Genomic DNA, 18,014 nt, shown 5'->3' on the forward strand with positions numbered 1-18,014 from the left:
TTTTTTTTTTTTTGAGACAGAGTCTGGCTCTTTTGCCCAGGCTGGAGTGCAGTGGTGCGATCTCGGCTCACTGCAACTTCTGCCTCCTGGGCTCCTGGGTTCAAGCGATTCTGCTGCCTCAGCCTCCTGAGTAGCTGGGATTACACCTACACATATTATATACACACATACAAGGAATCTATTTTATAAGGAATCTATCCTTCTAACAGAATCTAAAACAGATATGTGAAGATGTGTCTGATACATACATTGTACATGTTCTGAGTACCAAAGACATGTGATGTATCAGACGTATCTTCTGAATCTGTAAGGAATCTATAACAGATCTATGAGGAACTTTTACAACTCAACAATTAAGAAGACTATTAACTCAACTTTTAAAATGGGCAAAGATTTCAAACCAGCACTTCAAAAAGAAGATATACAAATGACCAACAGGCACAGAAAGAAATGCTCAACATTAATAATCAAGGAAATGCAAATTAAACTCTAACAAAATACCACCATGTATTCAATATATTGGCTAACAAAAAGATTGGCCAGACCAAGTGCTGGCAAGATGTAGAGTAACTAGAACTCTCATTCATTGCTAGTGGGAATGTCAAATGGCGTAACCACTTTGCAAAACAGTTTGGCAGTTTCTTTAAAAGTTAAACATCCTTCTGCCATCTGACCCAGCTATTTGACACCCAAGAGGAAGGAAAACACAAATCCACACAAAGACTTGACTTGTACACGATTGTTAATAGCAAGTTTGTTTGTAACAGCCCAAATCTAGAAACAGCTTAAATGTCCATCAGCAGGTAAATGAATAAACAAATTGTGGTATATCCATGCAATAGATGACTATCAAATTATAAAAAAGAATGAACTATTGGTACACATATAATGCGGATGGATGTCAAAACCATGGTGTTGAGTGAAAAAGGCAGAACCTTCCCTACTGAGAAAAGAATCATGATTCCATTTATGTAATTTTTTTTTTTTTTTTTTGAGACAAGGTCTCACTCAGTCACCCAGGCTGGAGTACAGTGGCGTGATCTCAGGATCTCAGTTCACTGCAGCCTCTGCCTTTTGGGTTCCAGTGATGCTCCAGCCTCAGCCTCCCCAGTAGCAGGGGCTACGGGCTTGTGCCACCACACCCAGCTAATTTTTGTATGTTTTGTAGAGACAGGTTTCACCATGTTGGCCAGGCTGGTCTCAAACTTCTGACATCCATCAGGAGATCTGCTCACCTCAGCCTCCCAAAGTGCTGGGATTACAAGTGTAAACCACCGCGCCTGGCCCATTTATGTAAACTTCTTAAACATGTAAACTAACGTATAGTGACACAAAGCAAATCAATGATCATCTGTGGGTGGGAGTGGAGGGACGAATGGATTACAGAGGGGCACAGAGAAACTGGTGGGGGTGACAGAAAAGTCCAGTGTCTTGATTGTGGTGATGGTTTCATGGTGTATATATCAAAAATGATAAAAAACTTAACACTTTAAGTATTTCCAGTTTATTATACTTTAATTATATGATCAATACAAATATGAAAATATTATAATATGGTCATATGAGTTTCTTCATTAATGCATTAAATAACAGGATCTAGCAGCAAGCTAATTTTAAAGTTAGTGCTGCCTAGAAAAGTTATTTTGAGATACAACAACCATAATGTGACATAAAAATCACCTGTAATCCCAGCACTTTGAGAGGCTGAGGCAGGTGGATCACCTGAGGTCAGCAGTTGGAGACCAGCCTGGCCAATGTGGCAAAACTCTATCTCTATGAAAAAATACAAAAAAATTAGCTGGGCATGGTGGCACACACCTGTGATTCTAGCTACTTGGGAGGCTGAGGCAGGAGAATCGCTTGAACCTGGGAGGTGGAGTTTGCAGCGAGCTGAGATTGCGTCCCTGCACTCCAGCCTGGGTGACAGAGCGAGAAATCCATCTCAAAAACAAACAAACAAAACCAAACCAAAACCTGTCATTTCTATGGGTGACAGAGTCACAGGTCCTGCTAACACAATTGTGGTTTGTTGTTTGTGTTCATATGTGAAGAGGATGCCAAATTTCAGTTAGAGGTTGGTGAGAGTAGAAATACTTTTTTTCCGTCCAAGTTCACGAACCCTCTTAATTGTATTCACAAACCCCAGATTAAAAAGTCTAGTTGGAAGCAAGCTTAGGTACCCAGAAATATGATAATCTCCCAGGAGGGAAGCACCTTTAAATTCCAGGAATATTTAAAGTTATTTATAGGAATATCCTATATGGGAAAGTGATTTTATCAGTAAGCATATGTAACAGAGATAAGATTCGGAACTAAACATGGAAATATTTGACAGATTCAGCATCACTGAATTACTATTCTTTTTGTTAAAAAGGAATCATTTGTATTTAATAATTTACATACTTTAAGAGCCTTATGTTTAGGAGGCTTCGGTCTGTAAGAACAACGTGTTGGTCAAACTTGTTAATCGTAATTTAAAATGGAATCAAATCATTGCTTAAATGTGCCATTTTAAAACAGAAATCTCACTAAGCCAATATGTAACCACTGGAACATTTAAGAGTTTAAGATTTGTAGAAATGTGATTTATGAGATTTATAAGTACTTACCTGAGAAAGCAGAAGTGTTGGACAGTTGAAGTACTTGAAAACAAAATCCAGAATATCAAATTTAGAAATGCAGTTTAAAATATTTGAAAGCATTTACATGTTAAACGTTTGAAGGCTAAGTTTATAAATGAGACCAAATATGAATCAATGACATTCTCAAACACAGTGACTGATTTTTGTTATTCTATTCTTATCATTGGAACCACAGATTTGAAAAGGAAACATTAAAACTCAAGAGGGAAACTAGGTTTGGTAAATTGCAACTTTAGTCATTCAAAATTATTTCCTAGAATGTGTGTATAGCTTATGCTGTATACAAAACCACCCAAACTCATACACGACAGTGTGGATGATTGAAAATGAACAAACACAGGACATTCGGGGTCCTTCCCTCCTCCTGTGTTTATTTTTGGCCTAAGCAGCCTAAGCGTCCCTCCTGTCCCCTGTCTGGGCCTCTGCCAGTGAGGAATTAGCCACAAACACAAGAAAATTCTTTTCAGTGACCTAAGAAGACGAAAGGTCATTCATTATACTGGGCTTAGGAGCAAATTTAAAATACTGAACCACTTAATTTTTCAAAACAGAGGAATCTAAACAAATGCTCAGCTGGTGAACAAATGTGCATTCATTGCCAAAAACCCAGTTGGTTTGGACAGCATTTTTCCCTGGTTCCTTCAGCAGAACTGAATCCCTTGGCCTGCCCTCTCCAACAGTGTAGACAGATCCCAAAAGGGGAAACACAGCTGTACCGTAAGCATTTTTTAGCAACCTACAATATTAATGGCAGTTAAACACCAACATGCAAACTTACCTTCTTACAAGATTATTGGGAAGATCAAACAAAATAATCTTTTTATGATCTCCCGAATTGGAATGATTTCTTCCTTTACCTAGAATTCTCTTTCAGCATTCGGTGACTGAATTAACGAAGGTGTCAGTTTGGCCACTGTGACAGAAGGACATCTTTAAAAAGTGGCTTTTATATCGCTCTGGTTTGAATGTTTGTCCCCTCCAAAACTCATGTTGAAACTCGATCCCATATTCAGAAGACTAGGTTGGGGGCAGTGGTTCATCCCTGTAATCCCAACACTTTGGGAGACCAAGTTGGGAGGATCACTTGAGCCCAGGAGTTTGAGACCAGCCTGGGGAACATAGCAAGACCCTGCCTCTCCAAAAACTGATAAAAACAATTAGCCAAGTATCGTGTTGCCTGTGTGTAGTACCAGCTACTTGGGAGGCCGAGGAGGGATGATCACTTGAGCCTACTGTACTACAATCTGGGCAACAGAGCCAGACCTTATCTCTAAAAAAAGAAAAAAATCTCAGAGGATTATTTGAAATAACTTGTACATTAAAAGTTCTGGAAAATTTATATTTTAGAAAAGAAAACATATATGCATATAAAACATATATTCAAAAGAAAACATATATTCAATATATAGTGCATATAATACTATATTATATAATATACTGCTATACTGTTATACACTAGTATAGTATTATATAGTATATACTATATTATACTATATAATACTATACTATTATACTATTAAATACTATGCTATTACATTATTTCATAGTATAATATTATATTAGTATAGTATACATGTGTATACTATACAGTATTATATATCATATGATATATTGTTGATATACCAGTTATTTTGCAGAATGCGCCTCATTTAGATTAATCTGACATTCTCTCACGACTAGATTCAAGTTATACGTCTTTGGCAAGAAGACCATTGAAGTAATGGTGTGTTCTTCATAGCACGTTTTCGATTTGTTCCCTTAATGGTGACATTAACTCTGATCCGAGTTAAGGTGGTGTCTGCCAGGCTTCTCCACTATCAGGTTCCTCTTTCTTCGTTTGTAATTAAGAAGTGTTTTGTGTGGCCAGTGGGAGCCTCTTCCTGCTGGCTTCCGTGTCCTCTTGACATGTCCCCATCATTCTTTGAGTACTTCCTTCTTTTTTGGCTGAACAGGTACTCAAGTTTATCTTCTACTCGTCTGGCGCCAGATCTAGAATTAGCCATTTCTCCAAAAATCTCCAGTTCTTTTTAGCAGAAAATAAGTTTTAGAAACTGGCCAGGTGTGGCGGCTCATGCCTGTAATCCCAGCACTTTGGGAGGCCAAGGTGAGAAGATCACTTGAGCCCAGGAGTTCGAGACCAGCCTAGGCAACAAAACAAGACTCCATCTTTACAAAAAATAAACTAATTAGCTGGGTGTGATGGTGCACACCTGTAATCCCAGCTACATGGGAAGCTGAGGCAGGAGGATTGCTTGAGTCCAGGAGATTGGGGCTGCAGTGAGCCGTGTTTGCACCACTGCACTCCAGCCTAAGTGATAGAGTGAAACCTTGTCTAAATAAATAAATAAATAAATAAATAAATAAATAAATAAAATAATTTTTAGAAGCCAAGGTCTGGGTGCTAAGTGTGTTTGTTGTTCCTACTGTGCAGCTGCTCTCAGGATCTCTCCATGGACAGAGCTAGATGCATGCAGATGTACAGACACATGTACACATGCATACACTTACATCAATATTTATTTCTGAATCAGTTTAAATATATTGAAAATCATGAGTTTATACCAGGACTGGCACATAATTTTCAGGGTCCAGTGCAAAATGAAAATATGGGGGATCCTGTTCAAAAAGCAGGAACGAAGAGCCGATAAAGGTACTAAAATACAAGCTCTTCCCTTCTTCCACGGTCTCTCTGGATTTGTCATAGTGGCTTTTATTTGCTACTTCGCATCTTGCATGAGGATACTCCTGGGGTAAAGGCAGACACTCACAGGTGCCCAGGGACCCTACACTGGGACTCAGAGCAAGTGCAGCCTACCAGCTGCAGTCTCTGCTCCCAGTCCCCAGACTGACGTGCTGTGCCCCTGCTGGGGCAAGAAAATTAAGCAAGGCATCCACTCTTCCCCTAGACCCACTCCTCTAACCCACAGCAGGTGGGCAACCTCAGGGATGTTGCAACCTCTGAGCCAGGACATGGCTAAGTATCTGGATTGTGGGTGGGGATGGTATAGACGTGCTCTCTGTAGGCACTGAAGGCAGAAGATGGCAGTGGTTGCTGGGTGGGGAGGGGAACAAGGAGGCTGGGAGGGGTCTGAGGAACCATGGGAATTGAAAAAGGTGGCTGAGACCCTGATCCTGGGGAGGCAGGGAGATGGTGGGACATGGGACCGCTGCTGAGCTGAGGCTCCAAGTCAGTGTGCATGCTCCATTGTCCCATTACACTTGACTTACGAAGTACAAATTCAAAGATTAAGTTATTAAGAATTTCAAGACAGTGAGGGTGCAGCATAAACACCCAAGTGTATAACCCGGCACGGGGCCTCATGCAAATGCACCGATCACACATCCATGATATCAGCCCTGGCTCAGACCGATAGTTCAATACCAATCCAACGTTTCGGGGTCCACTCTGTTTTCTCCCTTTACATAATTAGTACTGCTTTTTCCAAAAGTGAGAAAGCTGGATCCTTGAGATATTTACTGATTTGCTCATTCCCCCTGTTTGCAATCCAATCCATCCTCCATTCAGAAGCTGACCTCACCCTGCGGGGGTTCTGGCACCTTGTCCAGGAGCTGCCACCCTCCAGCAGGCATACCCACCTCCTCACTCTCAGGCAATGGGCACCCACCCTGTGCAGGGTAACATCCCCGCAAAGTCACCCTCCTCACTCCCTAGGACTCTGGCTCCCCTGCCAGGCTCCACTCCTGCTTCTCCTGTGGGGAAGCCACCTCCCGCCTGGGGGGTCAGGTTTTCTGTGTTGGACACTGCCCCACCATGGGTACCTATCATTTTTTGAATGGCTTTTGCTTTGAATTGATCAGGAATGGAAGAGAAAAGAAGAAAGGCAAAGAGGAAAAGGGAAAAAATGGCAGAGGAAGAACCCCACATGATTTTTCAAGGGTGACAAGCTGATTCTATAATTCATCAGAAACAGGAAATATCTGCCAAGGACATTTTAAAAACGAATAACGAATTACCTGATCAGATATCAAGACAGATAGGGGAGCTATGATAATTAAAATGGAAAAGTGTTGGCATAAAGAGATAAATAGGCCAGGCACAGTGGCTCGCACCTGTAATTGCAGCACTTTGGAAGGCTGAGGCGGGTGGATCACCTGAGGTTAAGAGTTGGAGACCAGCCTGGCCAACACGGCGAAACCCCATCTCTACTAAAGATACAAAAATTAGCCGGGAATGGTGGCACACACCTGTAGTCCCAGTTACTCGGGAGGCTGGGGCAGGAGAATCGCTTGAACCCAGAAGGCAGAGGTTGCAGTGAGCCAAGATTGTGCCACTGCACTCCGGCCTGGGTGACAGAGCGAGACTCCATCTTGAGAAAAAAAAAGACAGACAAATAAAGCAATGTACTAGAATATGAGTTTAGGAGTATGCACGTATTTGTGCACATCTGTTTTGCTTAGTTGGGGAAGGCGTGGATTATTCAATGCTGTTGGAACAATTGGCTATCCTGGGAAAGGTTAATTCTTCCCCACCTCAGTCATGAAAACAAACTCCATGTGAAATAAAAAGTACACATTTTAAAAAGGAAAGAAGAACTAAAGACACTAGGAGAAAGCATGGAACTATTTCTGTAACACGAGGGTGGGGAGGCCTCCTCTGAGCAAGATCAAGCAGCAACAACTGAAAGGAAACAGGCAACCAAAAAATCCAAATCCATAATGAAAGAGATTGATAAGTGTGACTACAAAAGGCTTAAAACTCTTTGCATAGCAAAAAAAAAATCTCAGAAAGCAAAGTAAAAGACAAGGGAGACCAGGTGCAGTGGCTCATGCTGTAATCCCAGCACTTTGGGAGGCGGAGGTGGGTGCATTGCTCTAGTCCAGGAGTTCGAGACCAGCCTGGGCAACATGATGAAGCCCTGTCTCTACCAAAAATACAAAAATTAGCCGGGTGTGGTGCTGCACCAGTAGTCTCAGCTACTTGGGAGGCTGAGGTAAGAGGATGGCTCGAGCCCAGGAAATCAAGGATGCAGTGAGCTATGGTTGTGATTGCACCACTGCACCCTAGCCTGCATATCCAAGTGAATCCTACCTCTAAAAAAAAAAAAAAAGACAAGGAACAACTTAGAAGAAACAGTTGCTAAATTTAAACAGCTAAACTGTTTCTTTATTAGTTTTTTTTTTTTTTTTTTTTTTAACATTGGGGTGTCAATCTATTGTCCAGGCTAGAGTGCAGGGGCAGGATCATAGCTCACTGCAGCCTCCCACTCCTGGCCTCAAACGATCCTCCCACCTCAGCCTCCCAAAGTGCTGAGACTACAGGTGTAAGCCACCATACCTACCTCCACATAAACTACTAATAACTCAGGACACATTTATCAAGAATTCTTACAAATCAATAGGGAAAACAAGCCAGTATAACAGTGAACAAAGAGTATGAACATGCAGTTAATAAACCATGAAATAGAATTGGCCAATAAACATTAAGCAAAATGTTCAACCTGATTAAAAATTAGGAATGGCTAAAATGAAACACACCAAAATATCCTTTTGTACCTGCAGATTGGTAAACAGGAAAAGGTGAATAGTAACCAAATTTGTGTGAAACTGTGAGGAAATGGATTTGCTAGCCAAGTATTGTGAGATATGTAAATTGTTCAACCTTTTTTTAATGGGAAGATTCAACCAATAATAATATATGTATATATTTACACATATTATATTTTAAATGTATATATTTATAAATGTATTCATATGAAAAGGAGACAGAGAGTGATCTATATATATGGAGAAAGAGAGAGAAAAAGAGAAAAAGTCAATACCAGTGGTTCCTTACGGGGAAGAAGCTTGACATTAGAGACAGGGCCAAAAGAAACTTGTTCCTGGCTTTGTCACTAACTTGCTCTGTGACTATTTCCATTTCTGATTCTCAGTTGTTCACATGTAAAACAAAAGGGTTGAGCTAAAAAGTCTCTCTCTCTTAAAATTCTATAATTTGGTAAATTTTGCAATAGTCCTTTCAAATAAATTTTGTGTTAGTTTTCTGTTGTGGTGTAGCAAATCACGACAAACTAAGTAGCTTAAAACAACACACATTTAGTATCTCACAGTTGTCATGGGTCAGGAGCACAGGCATGGCTTAACTGGGTCCTTCTGCTCAGGGTCTCACCAGAATGCAATCGGGGTATGGCCAGGCTGCATTCTCTAGGAAAGAAACCATTTCGAAGTTCATTTAGGTTTTGCTGGCGCACTTTGTTTCCTTGTTTCACCTTTTCCTGTTTACCAATCTGCAGGTACAAAAGGTGGTTATATGACTGAGGGCCCCGCTTCTTCATGGCTGTCAGCTGGAGGCTACCGTCAGATCCTGGATGCCACCTGCCAATGCCACGTGGTCCTCCCTGTAAGCAACTCACAACATGGCTGTTTGCTTTTTCAAGGCCAGAATCTCTCTCTTACTCTAGTGCAAGATTATTTCATATATATATATATATATACACACACACACGTAAGGTTATATATTAAAAAGCCTGGCAACTGTAGTCCCAAGAGGCTGAGGTGGGAGGACTGCTTGAGCCCAGGAGTTGGAGTCCAACCTGGGCAACATAGTGAGACCTTGTCCCTAAAATATTTTAAAAATCACATATATAGTGTTTTATATTGTATATATACACACACTCATAGGTGTGACATTCTATTGTCGTTGCCAAATTCTATTGGCCAGAAGCAAGGCAGACGTGTCACCTACACTTGAGAAGAAGAAATTATCCAGGGCATTAATATTAACATCTTTTGTTTTTGTTTTTGTTGTTTTGAGACAAGGTGTTGCTTTGTCACCCAGTCTGTAGGGCAGTGGTGTGATTGTGGCTCACTGCAGTCTCTGCCTCCTGGGCTCAAGAGATCCTCCCACCTCAGCCTCCTGTCTTCCACCTCACCCTCCTGAGTAGCTGGGACTACAGGGGCACACCAGCACATCCAGCTAATTTTAAAAGTTTTTTGTAGAGATGGGATCTCACTATGTTGCCCAGGCTGATCTTGAATTCTTGGGCTCAAGCGATCCTCCTACCTCAGCCTCCCAAAGTGTCGGGATTACAGGTATGAGCTACACGCCTGGCCAACACCAGCATCTTTGAATGCTGCTTGCCACAAAATCTCTAAGTTGTACTTATTAAAAGCCAATCCTTTATTTTTGTATTGATAAAATTATTTTGGCAGGGGAGGAAAGAAGATTTACCAGGAAGGTAGAATTTCACTTTTGAAATGAAGTTTTGCAGAAAAGAAATGAAAAACTTAGCTGTAAGAGTTTTTATGATTCACAGGCTGCTATATACACTAATTTTAAATCGTCCCTTCAAGCCATAGTGCACTGAAAAATACATATTTAAAGAGCATGTGAAATTGAATCACCTCTAGACAATTATTTTGAAACATTAATTCCTGCCTGATTATTTTTAAAAATCAAGTCCATTGTTTAGATTCCATTTTTTCCATAATTTTCTGTGCAAATATATTAAAAATCGAGGCCCTGGGTGAGTCTGGAATGCTTGGAGGGCAAAGTTAAGTTTGAAGGATCAGATTTTAAAAAGGGTCCCTTTTGAAATGTGCATGTAGGCAGCGATTATTTGCATGAAATCATGTGAAGCAAAGAGGAAAGGAATTAACCTGATATTCTTTCATAAATATGGCAATGTCAACCAAGACGCAGGCCCAGCTAACGGAGATGGGTGAGAGAAAGGAAGAGAAGTTATGGGTCTTCACATGGCTGCTGAGTGTTAGGGTTGAGTGGAACTTCCACTGTGATTACCCAGGGCTCCTCATCAGATGCTGGATTTGCAGTGCTGGGATGGAAATTTGTACCCCATCCACAAAGATGGGCATCTTCCCATCCCAAGACAATACTGGGCCCTGTTACAGAGAGAAACAAACCAATCTGCAAAGGCTTTCATAAGCTGGCCTAAAGAAATGTTTGTGGGGGAAAAAAAAGGCTTAGCTCTTCTTTTCCACCTCTCCCAGCAAATGGATGATTTGCCACAACAGTTAAAACAAATGTTTCTGTTAGGGAACCACTTCCCAGGCAAATAAACATCTTTGGCAGAAATAAACGTAAAGGTGTGAGGGCAGGGCAAAATGAAGAACTTTCCAGCAATTGTTGCCAATGAAGTTGAAATGTAGTGAATGCGTTGAAGTCTTCTGAAGCAATGGGTCATGAACTGGTTTCGTGGGAGATTTTGTTTGTCTAGCATAGTGTTTCAAAAATGATTTTTAAAAAATAAGTGCCATCATTAATAATATGGAAATCTTATATAACATCTGGATTCCTGACTTCTAAAAAATGTGGAAGAAACTGTCAAGACTACGACACTAGGCTTATATTTCTGCCTAAATGGCATCAGCTGGCTGCAGCTGAGTAGGGGCCATATCTCTAGTTCACCCCAGTCTCCACCTCTCCTTATTGTCTCACACCTGACCCCTGTCACTCATTTATCTTTACTCCCTATCCCTGATAAGAATTTGAGTGTGCAGCCCTAAATTTGATGCATATCTGAGTTTTCAACTTGGAGAGAATCAAGTCTAACCCTCTGATTTTACAAATGGGGAAACTGAGGCAATCACACAATTAGGAAGGGAATGAACGGAAGCTGGCCCTCAGTCTCCTGACTTCTAAGCAATTCCTCTTTCTTCTGTGACCCTACCTCTATTTCTCCACATTTATTATCAGAAGTTGAAATTCTCTAAATTTCTTTTCAACTCTGTGACCAACATGTACTATTAACTTTTACTCTTTTCCTGGAGAAATCTTGATTGCCTGGCATCTGTTTTAGCAGAAAGTCTTTTCCGAGTCTTTTTAGCTACCCCTAACTGGAATTCATAATTTAGGGGCATATTGCCAAGGTAGAGTAAGTCAGATTATCCTTTGACAGTGAAGAAGACAGCATAAGCACTTTTATTTCTGAGTATGATTTTAATCTAAAATAATACAAAAGACATTAAACTTTACTAATATTTACTATTCCAGTTGGCAGTGGTGCCCCCTCTGATTGTGTGTCATAAGTCTTGGGGCTTTCAAGGTGTTTGAGACATCCGGAAGGAGTTGCTGGAGTTTTCCAATGGTGAGAAGTTGGAAACAAAATATTTGACCTCATTCATTGACTTCTGTGATGCGCTGAAGTTACATCAGTTAACCGATGCTTCTTAGAAATGACAGGTCTACCTTCTCCATTCTAAGGACAGCTTTTCATTTCCCCTCCACATTTTTGGAATACCTTTCACATTGGCAGGCAGAAGTCAGCAGAGCAGCCCTTGAAATGGGTGTTTAGATTTTGGAAGGAGCTGAGAACTTTTCCCTTTCCCAGTTCCCCAGAGCAAATCATCTCCTATTGGTAGCTCTGAACTTTCAGATTCACACCCAACTGAGCATTCGCTGGATCAGTCAGCACCATGGCCTCTCCCTGGGAGAGCATAAATCCTGGTGCACCATCTTATTGCAAGGTAGGAACTGCCTAGGGAACTTGCAAGAAGAGTTCAAATGAGAGCTTGCTGGACACTTGCATGAGATAAGAAGAGGTTCATCAAATGACCTTCAGAGGTGGCTGTCCACAGAGAGGAGGCAATTGAAAGACAACAGCAGGTGACAAGCCTGTCCCAATCAATTTGCAGGACCCAGGGCAGGAGTACAAAAGGTCCACTTACCGTATAACTAAATATCAAAATATTCAATAAAACATGTGCTAGTCTTCTCCTTTTGCAAACATGGCTTCGTAGTGACCTGGTGAGCCAGGCTCAGACTCAGAATTCTTTAGAATTTGGCCCATAGCCCACTTCCCTTTTTTATTCCACCTCCAGCTCCATCCTGCACCATGAAGGTCTTGTGCAAAAGTGTTTGTACTTGCCAGCTTATGTCCAAGCCTTCTCACCACCCTTTGGCCTCTCCTTGGATTGCAGGGTGTGTACGTGGGGGTTGTAATCTGTTCTTGGGAGGACAGAGAATAGCCCTGGGGAAGAGGCTCACACAGCTCTGGGAGAAAATTCCAGGATCTTAGGGTGCATGGTCTGGGAGATTGGATGTGGGCTGTGGATATGCACAATCCCTTAGCCTTGTTGACTCCGACCCCATGGAGAGGGCACAGCCAGGGAGGACCAGATGACAACTTTGTGGCCATGCTACATTGAATAGAACCAACCCTTTCCAAATGGAAATGGACAAGTGGCCAAAGAGATTCCTTGGGAGGAAGTGGCAAGAATAATGCACAGGTCAGGAAGAAGGCGCCATTAATGTTCCTCTAAGTGCAAATGGTTGGTCAGCCACACACTTACTCAGGGCCTTCAAAGTAAAGGTGACACTTTTAAAAACGAGAGAACATGATTGCTTTTTAAAAGAAACTTGGGCTATAGAGATAACCTACCTTTCTTTCTTTCTTTCTTTCTTTCTTTCTTTCTTTGTTGTTTTTTTTTTTTTTTTTTTTGAGACAGAGTTTTGCTCTTGTCACCCAGGCTGGAATGCAATGGCATGATCTCAGCTCACTGTAACCTCCACCTTCCGGGTTCAAGTGATTCTCCTGCCTCAGCCTCCCAAGTAGATGGGATTACAGGTGTGCACCACCACACCCAGCTAATTTTTGTATTTTTAGTAGAGACAGGGTTTCACCATGTTGGCCAGGCTGATCTCGAACTTCTAATCTCAGGCGATCTGCCTACCTCGACCTCCCAAAGAGCTGGGACTGCAGGCATGAGCCACAGCTCCCAGCCTAGAGAAAACATTTTAAAAACAGATGTTTGGAAATGTTCTTGTTAAGGAATTATTGTTGACATATTTACATTATTCAAAAATATGTAAGTTCCCTATATAAATGCTTCAATATGCAAACACTTTAAAGTCCTGGAAACCAAATATTCTAATATAACTTAAAATTATCTCAACCCAGCATTTCAGTGAATTTTAAACTCCTGCTAAAAGTGCAAAAATTCAACACTTTTATTTAGTTTTCAACAACAGCTTAACCTCAGGGAAGATAAAAGTAACTAGACAAATTTCAACAAAACCTTTGCAAAATTGGTATATGGAATTGGAGGATGAAAAGCATTTTAAAATAGGTATAGCAAGTGATACCCTTCATCCAGTTGGAAGATGTATCTCTATGAGGTTAGTTTTCATTTATGACAATCATAAAATCAAGTATTGATATAAACCATACTGCACAACTTCAAACCATATAAAATAAACCAAGAATTTTAAAATAATAAAGATATTCGGTATCCAAACAGCAATAATCCTTAAGTGAGAGTAAGGACATCTTTTACATCACTGAGTACATTTTTTCAAAGTATCACTTATTTCTTCTCTATCACTTCCTCTTTACAGCTGTCCTTTTATATGCTTTACCACCTATATGACAGGTTAATATCATGGTAAATGTATATAATTAGCAAGTAAATGCATAAACATTAGAGGAATTGTCTCAAAATATTTTCCTCATATGTGTGCCTGATCAGAAGTTTGCAGACCATTGATTTAGGGGAGAATGAGATCCTGGATAAAACCAAAAATGGCACCTTTGACATCGACGCTTTGGCTGGTCAATCCAAGAATAGATGCCTTCTTCATTTTCCTCGAAGACCTTTTCAAATAAATTCTGCCATCTGCTTCCGGGGGTAGAGGGGTGGGGTTGTGAGTCTGTTCCATTCAGCACTCAAGAGCACTCTGGTTTCTGTTTTGTAATCAGAGTAGTACAGTTTACTGTTGTTTAAACTCTTGTTTTCAGGACTGATTTGCAGAATCCTGTTTATTCAGTCCCAAATAGAGAGCTCACTGACGAGGGCAAGAGACAGAGAAAGCCACCGGGCAGCGGTGAGTGTGTGGATGCTCCATGAGTAAGTGTTTGATAACAGATGTAAAGAAGCTTGCAGCAATGCTTGCTATGAAGCTCACAGCAATGCTTGCTATTGTTTACAGAGTGCTTATTCAGCACTGCACTGCGGGCTTGAAGGATGCTTAATCCGCACACCATCCTTGCACAGTAAGAACTGGTATTCAGCCCAATTTTTAATTTTGTATTTTGGAATAATTTCAGACTTTCAGAAAAGTTGCAGGAATAGAACAGAGCTTTCTTATTTACCCTTCACTCAGCTTCCCCAATCTTAACAACTTATATAACCATGGCACAAACATATATAATCCAAGAAAATTAACATTGGTGCAATACTATTAACTAAACTACAGACATTATTCACATTTCATCAGCTTTTCCACTCATGTCCTTTTTCTGCACCATAATCCAATCCAGGATTTCACTTTGTGTTGAGATGTTTTGTGCCTTAGTGTCCCCTAGTCTGTGACAACTTCTCTGCCTTCTTGGTTTTTAATGACCTTGACTCTTGTGATAAGTAGCAGTCAGTTATCTTGTAGAATGTCTTGCAATTTGGGCTAGCCTGATGTTTTCTCATGATTAGATTCTGGTTGAGCATTTTTGGCAAGAAGTGATATTGTATCCTCAGGAAATCACATCAAGGGCTACGTGATGCCAATATTTCTTATTACTGGTAGTGTTAACCTTGATCACTTGGTTAAGTTGGCATCTACTGTGTGTCTCTCATGTAAAGTTACTTGGTTGTCTTTTGTAATTAATAGTATCTTGGAGGTGATACTCTAAGACTTCATGAATATCCTGCTTTTCCACAAACTTTCACCCACTAATCTTAGCATCCATGGGTGGATCTTGCCTGCAGCAATTATTACTGTGGTGTTTGCCTACTGGGATTCACCCCTATTTCATAGATGAGGTAAATGAGGCTCACAGAGCTGAAGTGACTTGTCCAAGGTCCAATTCCATGTCCCTCTTCTACTCAGAATCTGGCCATGGCTCTCATTTCCCTTGAGGGGAAGGCCAACGTCCTGACAAATTTCCCCAAGGCTCCCCACAATCTGGACCCCGTGATGCCTCTGACTTTGTTCATATCCCACTCTCCCCCTCACTCACTTTCCCTGGGCCACAATGGCTTCCTGACCCTTCCTTGAAAATGTCCTCACATCTGAACCTTTGCACTGGCTGTCTCCTCAGCCTGGAACCTCCTCCATGCACCCCTATCTGTTTTGCTCACTTTTTCACTTCCTTGGGTCTCAGCTCAATGTCACCTTCTCAGTGAATCCTTCCCTGATGACTGTTTTTATCCCACCCACAACCCAGGCATTCCACTCTCTATCCTCCTTCCTTGCTTTAATTCTCTCCACCTGACATATTATTTTTAACTCCTGATGTATTATGTATGCATGCAAATAGGTGTTATGGATTACCTGTCAACCCTCTTAGCTATAATTTCCATGAGGACAGGGAGTTTGTGTGTTTTGTTTATTGCTGTATCCCCAGTGTGTAGGATAGTGCTGAGCACATAGTAGACACTCAATTAAATGTTGTTGAATGAATGAATAAACTTTGGAACATGTTCAACCACATGAAAGACTTAGGAAGCCTCACCTCCTTTGTAAGGAACAGAAAAACACAACTCAAACTGACTTTTCTCTCAAGGGCGGTTAGAGGGTCTCCTAACTAACTGCAAGGCCAGAGGAGGGCCAGGCTGTGGGAGGATGTTTTCAGGCCTCTGGCTTGCTTTCTCTGTGGTCCTGTCTACTTTCTGGGTCTTCTGTCTGTTGGCCCATTCTTGGGCTTCTTCCTCAAGAATCTCTAGAATCATCTCTTTCCTTGTGCTCTACTTTGCCTACTGAGCTTTACTCTTGGGGGGCCCTTTGCCATGTGGTGGCCCCTGGGCTGCTGTAGGCTCGTATTACCCTCATGGCTAGTGCTTCCAACAAAAAAGAGGACTTCTCTTTCCCAAAATTTCCAATAAAATGCTGGGCCTCGGTCTCAGTGGCGCAGGTTGCACTGAATGCCCATCCCTGAACCAGTCGCTATGGACAGAGGGATCAAATTCTCTGATCAATCAGGTCTGGGTTATGCGCTCATTCTTGGTAGGGGATAGGATTATCCCCAACCACATGAATTGAAACCTGGTGAAACGAGTTTCAGAAGGAAAAGTGGGAAATGGAAAGGGGGCATATATGCTGACTGGGCAAAATTATTACCATTCTACACCTAAAATTTTGTATACCCTCCCTAGTCACAATCTCTCAGATTCTGCCTCTTTAGGACTGAGGACGGGTCCAGGCATCTGTATTTTTAGGAAGCAAGCCAAGGGGATTTTGATTTACAGCCAAGATTGGGAACGACTGGCTTTATGGAATTTGCTCTAACCTCCCTGAAGGAAAAAAAAGGGTCCATTTCACAAACATGGTTCTAAAGTTTCTCTGTTGAAAGGCACGAACAGGAGTTCACATCCATTATGTTGAAGATTGTGGTAGAAGTCATCTGTTGCTTTGTGTGCTTGGCAATCCTTCCTTCCTTATCCATAGAGGCTGTGGATTTCATGGCCCTGCCTCTCCTACCTCAGGGCTGACCACACGACTCCGGATGTCTAATCAGAGCAAGTTATCTCCCTGGTTATAGTGATTGGTTGAAGAATAGACACATGACCAAAGCCAGGCCAATAGGAGTCCTTTCTGGGGCTTTGGGTAGAGCTGCCCAGGATGTGTTGCTTTATTTACTTTGAGAACACACTTGTGAGAACCGTATGAGCTCAGAACTGTTGACAACAGTGTTTATCTCAAAGTGGGAAAATGCCTGCCTGACAATAAAGCCAACCTAAAGGAAAGTAGAGCTTAGAGATGGCGAGAGATGGTACTAGTGAAGTTGTGTTGGTGCCCTGGATTCAGCTGTGACCCAGGCTGGTACAATCATTGGACTTTCAGTTGCATGGGTCAACACATTTTCTTTGTTTTGTTTAAGTCATTGAGTTGTATTCCTATAATAAGAAACCAGAGGAGTCCTAATTAACTTGAATGTGAACTACAACCACCTAAACTTTAAGACCTGCTGATGAGGTAAAGATTAGCATAAGAGATGCCTTTTGAAGTAGGGAGGATAAACAATCCTATGCATTAGTGTGAATATCACATGCATGTCAACATGCATATTGAGTACCTTCCATGTGTAAGGCATGGAGTGAAGTACTACAGAGCAATTTAGGAGCATCCAACAGATCAGTAAGATGTGGTCCTGCTCTTGAAGCCCATAAAGTCCTGTGCAGGAGCTCTCAAATTTTGTAGTGCATAAAAGTCACCTGGGGAACTTACTACAGCACAGAGTCCTCAGTCTCAGTTCCAGACACTGAGTCAATAGATCTGAGGTAGAGCCCAAGAATCTGGGTATTGATAAGCCTTCCCTAACCCTCCCCTTGTAAGTAATTCAAAAGACACTTTGGGCCGGGCGCGGTGGCTCAAGCCTGTAATCCCAGCACTTTGGGAGGCCGAGACGGGCGGATCACGAGGTCAGGAGATCGAGACCATCCTGGCTAATACGGTGAAACCCC

General features: G+C 41.5%; 1 pseudogene; it reads left to right on the forward strand.

Annotated features, from left to right (window-relative positions):
- Window positions 1–18,014, forward strand: part of LOC108533399 (60S ribosomal protein L13-like) — a 38,161-nt pseudogene that overhangs the window by 11,220 nt on the left and 8,927 nt on the right.

Source organism: Rhinopithecus bieti, unplaced genomic scaffold (assembly GCF_001698545.2).
Source record: "Rhinopithecus bieti isolate Rb0 unplaced genomic scaffold, ASM169854v2 scaffold_10347, whole genome shotgun sequence".
NCBI lineage: Eukaryota > Metazoa > Chordata > Mammalia > Primates > Cercopithecidae > Rhinopithecus > Rhinopithecus bieti.